Below are 9,560 nucleotides of genomic sequence, written 5' to 3'. Positions count from 1 at the left end.
GGGTTTACAACCAATGAGAAGGCAGAACAGAAAGACTATTTAAACACAGACAAACAGGAAGTAGCTCTCTCGGGGAAGCTAGGAGCACTGCAGGAGGTAAGATTTTATCTCTGAGCTCTGACCTCTCGGCTTTCTCTTTTACATTGGCTCTGTGTTTCTTATTTTAATAAGACGATTGGTTACATCTACATAGGTGTGTCTGTGAGCTGAGACAAATGCCACCAAACAGCTTTCCGAAGGTTGACTATTTCTTCCCTCTGCCCGTGAGTGGCTACTTTACTTCCTACTTTGACAAATGCCTAATGGAAACGTAGCCCCCTCTCTCTGTTGTATGCATCCATCATGCATGTGCAGGTATGTGCAGAGGTGCTCACCTATGCCTGACCATGTCGAGGTCAGGGGTCAACGACATGTTCCTTCCTCCACTGCTCTATGCTTTATTTGGGGGAAGGGGCAGGATGTAGTTGTTTGAGTGAGAAATGTGACCCGGGGCTCACGTATTTGGGGAGCTAGGATCCTTTAAGAGGGGGGAAACTGCCGGAGGAAGTAAATCACGGGCGGTGGGCTTTGAGGGTTCACAGCCCCACCCCACTTGCAGCTCGCTCTCTCTGCTTTCAGCCTGGGGTTGGAGATATGATCTCTCGGCTTCTGCTCCAGCTGCCAGCTGCCATGCAGCCCCGCCCCCTCCTCTGCCACTGTGGGTTCTCCCTCTGGAACCATGAACTAAAATAAACTCTTTCTTCCATATGCACTTTAGGTCCTGGTGTTTTATCTCAGCAACAGAAGAGTAACCAACAGACTGGGTCTCTCTCTGAAAAGGGAGCTTGCTGTTTTAGAGGACTGTCTGGCCATCGAGGCCCCAAGATCCACCTGTCTCTGCCCCTGCAAAGCCTACAGACACGTGCCACTATGTCTGGTTTTTTACTTGGGTGCTGGGATTTGAGTTCAGGTCCTCAGACTTGCTCAGTAAGTACTTTACCCGCTTGACTCTGCTCCACACACACAACCCCTAACAGAAACCTCTTAAAGGAGGGACTTATTTTGGCTCATGTATTCAAAGGGTTCTCCGGGGCAGAGCATGCGGCAGACTAGCTCCTTCATCTCATGGTCAGCCGAAAGCAGAGGAAGGAGCCAGGGTAGGGTACAGTTCCCAAGAACGTCCTCGAGCCAGGCCCCACCTCTACCTCCCTACCACCCACAACCCTATCGTACCATGACTCTATCAAGGGGTGACCCACTCATTAAATGAAAGCCCTCAGATCTGATTGTCTCTGGTAAAGCTCTCCTTCACAAACAGATCCAGAGAGGTATGCCACTAAATCTCCAAGGCAGAGGTGTTTGTTTTTAAGAAAAGGCCTCACACTGTAATTCAGAATGGCCTTGAATTTGAAGCAATCCTCCTGCCTCAGTCAACAGAGTGTTGGGGTTACAGATGTGCAAGGTGAAGCCTTGCTTTTTTTCCAGGTTCTGTGTGTGTGTGTGTGTGTGTGTGTGTGTGTGTGTGTGTGTGTGTGTATGTGTGTGTTTGTGTGTGTGTCTGTGTGTGTGTGTGTGTATGTGTGTGTATGTGTGTGTGTATGTGTGTGTGTGTATGTGTGTGTGTCCGTGTGTGTGTGTGTGTGTGTATGTGTGTGTGTATGTGTGTGTGTGTATGTGTGTGTGTGTGTGTGTGTGTGTGTGTGTGTGTGTGTGTGTATACAGAGGCCAGGTGTCCCCCTTGTGTATGTCCCCTCTAGTACTCCAGTGACCAGTATCAAATGGTAGTGACCAATGAGAGGGCATTGAGATGTGCAGAGGTTTCTGCTTCCTGAAACCCTCTGTGGAGCAGAGATGTCTACATTCCGCCAACCGAGCAAGTCCAAGTGTTCAAAGCTCAGTCCCCAGAACGGCATGATTGGGAAGTTGGAACCATTACTTTTCTGTGACCCGGTGTCTGACATAGACAACTTCAGGAAGGACAGGGTGGTCCTGGCTCAGCTTGACAGCACACATCATAGTGAGAAGTTACCAAGGCAGGAGCATGAGGCAGTTGGTCACATGGCACCCACAGTCAGGAAGCAAAGAGAGATGAACGCTGGTGCCCAGCTCCATTTCTCCTTTTTGTTTGGTCTTGTATAATATTAGTAGGACCAGCCTAAATAGTATACAACCCAGGGGCTCAGGAGAGAGAACTACTAACGGCGAGGACCATTTCAGAAAATAGAATCTCAGCACACCGAGCTCTATAGTCCACTTGCTTTAATTCCTCTGGCATAACATCCTATATACACAGCTTCAATTCTGTTCTCATGTCTAGCTCCTTTCTTGCCTGATTTCTCTCTATACTTATCTATTGCTCCCTATAAGTTCTATCTTAATTCTCTCGTCTTAACTCTGCCTCATCTAGGTCCTTTTCATCTTGTTCTTACCCAGCTAGTACTTCCCCATCTGACTCTTCCTCATCTTCCATCTCATTCCTCTAGTCCTCTCTTCTAGCCCTTCAGTCTAGTTCTTCTCCATCTCAGTTTGTTCCTCTCAAGTTCTTACCCATCTAGTTCTTCCATTCTCTTTTCTCTTCTCCGTCCCTCGTGCTCTGGAAGTCCTGGTATATAAAACCAGGCTTCCAGGGTCAAACAGAGGGGTGATAAGAATCACATTGAGAGGCAATAACCATTAATTATCATTTGCAACTCCAAAGGGAAGTGACCAATGGGGAAATGAATTAACTAAAGGCTAAATTTGGCTAATATCTAAGAAGAGTGAATCTTATGTACTCCACTATAGTCTTAAATGTGATTAGTAGAAAATGTTAAAAATCTATAAGTTGCTAGGTCAATGGGAGAAAATAAAACTATCTTCTTTATTCCTGTGGCTCCTATCTGTCCAAGCTATCTGCCATTTTTCTGCAGGGTGGGGAAAAGTGTGCTCAGTCGCTAGGCAACCTGTGTACAGCTAGATGCCTCTGGTGATAGTTAAAGAGAGATCTGGAACTGGAGGTAAGGTTTGGGAAAGGAGGAAGTAAAGCTTAATTGGCACATCCGCCAGGCCTTCTCAAACAGGTAGCCTGGATGCTTAAGTCTGTTCTTAGAGAGTACAGAGGTATCTCTGATAAGGTACTTTCCTCCATCTGGGGATGGACCTGGCCGGATGCTGCCAATGATGATAATTACAGGGAGGCTTGAACTGCGGTTCTGGCTGAGCATAGCTGTCAGCGCAGAAGGTTATCTAAATATTCCTAGAAGTGATTAGATAAGGAGTTAGAGGTCTATAAAGTTATTAAGGCTGTAAGAAAGGAGGGTCCGAGCTAAATTGTGTAAAGCTATTACTTAATGTCTACCTGACCTAGACAGTGTCTCCTTGTGGAATTTATCTTAAATCAGGAGACTTGCATGTGGACTATTATGTCCTTGAAAGTGGCCAAGGGAGATATCTGATTCCAGAGAAAGCTTTCCTGAGGCTGTTCTCCAAATACCTGGAATGTGTATGTCCAGAGGGTGATCAGTCCACACTGTTAGCCCTTCTTAGGGAAAAATCAGCTGGGAAAACTATGAAGGCACACATGATTTTCATAACAGAAGACAGCTGATATATAACAAGCTGAGTAACACCAAAAACTCCTTGGAATTTGGCTTCCTCTGGAGGAAATCCCTGATCCCTCCAGGTAGTGGCTTTGCCATAACTAGCTGAGTTCTTAAGATATATTCCTGCGGCCTGCAGCAGTTTGGTCCAGGCCCCCAAGCCATGGGACAGTGACAACTGAGGGTGGTTCTCCCTTCCTCAATGAACACAGTCTAGAAACTCCCTCACAGATATGCCCAGGGGTGTCTCCTAGGTGAGTCTAGATCCTGTCAAGTTGACAGTCATGTTCACATCACAAGTTCAAGTTCCCCACTTGCCAATTTGACAACTAAACACAACCACTTTTTTTTTTTTTTTTTTTTTTTTTTGGTTTTTCAAGACAGGGTTTCTCTGTGTAGTTTTGGTGCCTGTCCTGGATCTCACTCTGTAGACCAGGATGGCCTCAAACTCATAGAGATCCTCCTGGTTCTGCCTCCCAAGTGCTGGGATTAAAGGTGTGCACTACCACTGCCCAATAACACAATCACTTTCAAGCCATAATTTTCTTTCCCTTGTTCCCATGGCTTAAGGCCATCCAATAATGCAAAACCTATACAATCAAAACAATTTACGGGCTGGAGAGATGGCTCAGTGGTTAAGAGCACTGTCTGCTCTTCCAGAGGTCCTGAGTTCAATTCCCAGCAACCACATGGTGGCTTACAATAACCTATAGTGGGATGCAATGCCCTCTTCTGGCATGCAGGTATACATGCAGATAGAGCACTCCTATATAGATAAATAAATCTGAAAAAAAAAAAAGAAAAAGAAAACAATTTACATACTTCCAATATGTGATGGCACAAAATGAACATTTAGTCCCCATTCCAACAGGGACTAAAGGGGTCACCCCAAGGCAACATTGGACCAAAGCAAGACTGAAACCCGGCAGGAAGCACACCAAATGCTGCAGCTCCTTGTCAGGCATCTAGGGCTCATGATGGAATTATCTGTGCTCCAAGGGGCTTTTGTACCCTTGCTCCTCCAGCTCCGTCACCTGCAGCACACACAGCTTCCTTCGTGGGCCACGCTATCCTCTATAGCTGACCTCAGTGGATGTCCCGTGGTTCTGCCATCTCCAGCATCCTGGAGTCCCCATCATCATGTAGGCTTCACCTTGTCAGCTTTATAAAATGGACTCTCCACATCTGTTTATAAAGACTCCAATCCTGCCACCATTGTCTGTCCTCAGTGACTTTCTGGAATCTTGGTGCAAGCCTCCATGACCCACTCCACCCCAGCCTCATTCTCCCCCTTTTCATGTCTGTAAAACCAATATCACATGGACAATGCCGTCAAGTTCTGCCACCAGCTGGAGGTATGACTTGAACCCTTGGACCACAGCTGTGGTGACCTCTCTAAGTCTTGGTGGTTTCATTGGTGAAAATACTTTCCCAAGCATTTATTCCGTGAGCAGGGGACTCCTTCTGTGGAATTCTCAGTACAAATGCTCTCTGTTCAAAGAAATTTGCATTTTCACAAGTGGAAGCCCTCCATGGGTGGGGCCTTGTCCTCAGGGTATCTTCCCATTGTCACAGTGTAGAGTGTGAGGTTTCTCTGTGACAGTGCTCATCTCTGTAACAATTAAGTTGCATTCTCTGCAGTCTCCTCATCTGGAACTGTACACTCGCTCACACTCCTTTCTTCTCAAACTGTACACTTTTCATATTCTCTCTCTTTCTCTCTCTCTCTCTCTCTCTCTCTCTCTCTCTCTCTCTCTCTCTCTCTCCAATAGCAGTGAGCAGTAACCATCCACAGCCTGAATGCAGAGTGCAGCCAGATTCCTTGTCAGAATATAGCATGGATTTCTAGACCAGTTCCTAATAAAACTCTTGCTTCCTTCTGAAGCATCACTAGACAGGTCCCCATGCCCGGCCCCTCAGCACTTTGGTCTTCTAAATTCCCCTTGGAGTTGCTCATTAAGTTCTGCTTATAACATTCTAAGGCTTCTCTAGCCCACAGCTCTAAACTCTTTCACGTTTCTCCTACAAATCCATTCCAAATGCTGCAAACCACGAAGCCAGCTGTCACAACAGCATCCCCCGCCCCTCTTCAATGTCAACATTCTCAGTTACCTCTATGACAAACAGCTTCAGAAAAGAAAGGTTTATTTCACCTCGCAGTTTGAGGGTGCACAGTCCATCGTGGTGGGGAAGGAGTTAAAGCAGGAACAGGAGGTGCCTGGTCACATCACCTCTGCAGTCAGGAAGCAGAGACAGATGGATGCTGGGCTCAGCTCACCTTCTCCTTTTTATTCAGCCCTGGACCCCAGTCCACAGGCTGATGCCACCCACATTGAGAATGGATCTTCCCTCCTCAGTTAACCTAATCTAGAAACTCCCTCCCAGATCTTCCCAGAAGTCTGTCACAGAGATGGTGAATCTGTAAGAAGTGGGAGCCAGTAGGAAGTCCTTAAGTCAACGGAGATGCTCCCTTGAAGGGAGCTGCAGGGCCATTGTCTTTTTTGTCTCTTTCACTTTGGACCATAAAGTAAACAACCTATCTGCATGTGACAGTTCACCTTCTCTGTCCATCAAGTCAGCATAGAATAGCATCTTTTCCTTGCAAGAGTTAGCTGTGTCTTCAGTGATGTTGAGATTAATACCAGGAGTGGGGTAGCATCACCTGAACTGAGTTATGAGTTATGGGTAAGAATTACTGGTCATGTGGTGGATATTTTCTACATTCCTTACCTATTGAAGAATGAGAAAAGTTGATTAAAGTGTGTCTTCTTGGGGGCTGGAGAGATGGCTCAGTGGTTAAGAGAACTGGCTGTTCTTCCAAAGGACCTGAGTTCAATTCCCAGCACCCACATGGAGGCTCACAACTGTCTGTAACTCCAAGATCTGACACCCTCACACAGATATACATGCAGGCAAAACACCAGTACACATAAAATAAAAATAAATAATTTTTTAAAAAGTGTGTCTCCCTGTATCAACCATGACTGCCCCCTTGTACATGCACCTGCTCTATGATTTAATACATAGATGCCCATGGCTCCCATCTTTGCCATGGATGATATGCCTGAACATTACAGATTTCCTTTCTTTGTCTTACTCCTCAGATCTGTGTGATGTGATCTAGATTTCCATTACTATAACAATCAACTTGCAGAGAGAAAACATTAAAATTAGCTCATAGTTCCCAGCCATGATTGACTGGCCCCATGGCTTTGGCCTGTGGTGAGATTGCACACCACATGGAAGGTTGTGGTAGAGAGAAACCATTCATCTCACATCCAGGAATCAAAAGAAAGGAGCAGGAGAGAGATATGTTAATGTTTCATCCATATTTGCCTGGTATGCCTTGACCCATGGTTTATGTCTACTCACCTTGAATTATATTGGTTTGGATGGCCTGGTATGGAAGGCAGGATTTGATTTGTTTTTCTGATCCAATCTGAAATTTTTCCTTTGACTCAGCAAATTAAGCTATTTATTTATATTTACTGGTATTTCTATTATCTGTTTGTTATTATTTTTGTGACGGAGGCAGGTTCCAGAGGAGGATTCTAGAATCACCTTTCTTCTTCCCTTTACTTCCTGACTGTGAAGTAGATGGCTTTACTCTACCGTAAGCTCACACATAGTTGACAGGCTCACCGCAGACCCAGAGCCATGTGACCAATCAGTCATGGGTGGGAACCTCCAAAACTAGAAACCAATACAAACCTTTCCTGTTTATAAACTGGCTGAGTTGGGTGTTTTGTTACAGTAATAGAAATCTGACTAACATACGCCCACAGACCAACCTGATCCAGATCATTTCTGAGTCTCTCTCCTCAGTTGACTCTGAATTGTGTCAAATTGACAGTTAAAACTCACGTGCTGGCAAGATGGCTGGTGGGTGGAGGTGCTTGCCACCCAAGCCTCTGACAGCACTAAAAAGCCACATCAGAGGGGAAAAAAAGGTGAACCAAGCTGGGTAAAATGGTACAAGCCTGTGATCCCAGCCCTCTCGAGGCTGGGGCCAGAGGATCACAGGGAGAGGACATTCTGGGTTACCTGGACTCAAAAAGAATTAAAAAATTGGGCTGGCAAGATGCATCAGTAAGTAAAAGTACTTGTTACCAAGCCAGAAGACCTGAGTTCGATACCCAGGACCTACATGGCAGGAGTCGAGAACCAACTTCTGAAGCTTGTTGTTGATCTGTGGGCATGTATGATGACATGCACACACATGCATGCACGAGTATGCACATGGGCCTGTGTGTGTGCATGCACACACACACACACAATAAATAAATAAATAAATAAATGTAATTTTAATTTTTTAAATTAAAAGGAACTAATTATAGGCCAATGACAGAGCTCTTGCTTATCCTACTCAAGGCTGGTAGGTTCCATCTTCAATACTGGGGTGGGGAGCATTGCATACAGAGAGAGTCTTGCCAGACATGGTGCTGCTCACCCCTAAGCCCAGCACCAGAGAGGAGAGGCAGGTGGACCTCTGTAAGTTCAAGGCCAGCCTGGTCTACCCAGTGAGTTCCAGAACATCCAGAGCTACAAAGTGTGTGTGTGTGTGTGTGTGTGTGTGTGTGTGTGTGTGTGTGTGTGTGTACATCATTGTGCATCATTCCCTTTACTTCCTGACTGTGAAGTGTGCTAGTTAGTTTATTCATTTGATGCCTGTATTAGTCATGATTCTCTAGAGTGACAAGTTACAGAATAAATACATAGATAGATAGATAGATAGATAGATAGATAGATAGATAGATAAAAAAAGGGATTATTAAAATGACTTACAAGCTGCAGTCCAGTTAATCCAGCAATGACTATGAACAGAAAGTCCAAGAATCCAGAAGTTGCTCAGTCCACAAGGCTGGATGTCTCAGCTGGTCTTCAGTAGATGCTGGAATCTTGAAGAAGTAGGCTCTAATGCCAGTCAAGGAATGGATGTGTTAGCAAGACAAGGGCAAGCGGGCAAAGAGCAAATCTTCCTTCTTCCGTGCCCTCATATAGACTACCAGCAGAAGATGTGGCCCAGATTAAAGGTGTGTCTTCCTACCTCAAAGGTCAGGACTAGAAGTGGATTCACCCACTTCAAGCAAAAAAATCTCTCACAAGTGTGTCCTTTATTTCTGGATTGTAGTTCTTTCCAGATGCAGTCAAGCTGACAACCAGTGATAGCCATCACAATCCCCCAATTCAAACACCACAGTTCTAAGAACAGCCCCATCACGAAACAGTGCATGAGTATGCTGCAGGAGACCTTTGTAGGAGGTTCTGCTGGGACAGCTCCCTAGGCCAGGCATCCGGGTCAGTTCTGGATTCCAGAAGGGAGGAGTGAGTGTGGCCACTGGGTGGCAGCATTGCTCCGCAGAGAAGGCAGTGGACTCTGCGGTGTGCTGTCCAGGCACCTCACCAACTCTGGCCCCTCACTGTTATTGATGGGGACAGATATAATGATGCTCCATTGTTGCGGAGACAAACACCATGCGGTGCTCAGAAAATCCATGAGCTGGCGTCCATGGGGCATGGGATGCATGGTCCATTCACATCTGAAAACAGGGACAGGGCTTGGCTGGCCCAGACACCCCTTCTTTCCCACTGATTGACCCTTTCCAGAATCTCACACACTCGCAGCTGGGAGGAGGGGCCGGAAGGTGGGGGGGGGGTCACTGTCTGGTTCTGGCTCAGGTGTGGAGCTCAGCTGAGAAGGGAGAGCTAGGCAGAGAAACACTGTCACCTGGGGACCCTTCTACGGGGTCAGAACTCCATCCTCATTAGCAGAAGATGATGTCCAGAGTGAGCCTGAGGCAAATAAAGATGGACTAAGACATCCATAGTGGCCTTTGTCTGTCGTCACAGCACTAGGAGTTTCAGGCAAGAGGACTGTGAGTTCACAACCAGCCTAGGCTGCAGGAAGGAAAAGAAGGAGAAAAACAAACACCAGCAGAGAAGTATGCTGTTATTACCTGACTGTCCTTATGACCCTCCGAGTGCCAGGGCCTGCGAGAGTTC

The sequence above is a fragment of the Peromyscus maniculatus genome, chromosome 2 (genome assembly GCF_049852395.1).
Source record: "Peromyscus maniculatus bairdii isolate BWxNUB_F1_BW_parent chromosome 2, HU_Pman_BW_mat_3.1, whole genome shotgun sequence".
NCBI classification, from domain to species: Eukaryota; Metazoa; Chordata; class Mammalia; order Rodentia; family Cricetidae; genus Peromyscus; species Peromyscus maniculatus.
This window is presented reverse-complemented; position numbering follows the sequence as displayed.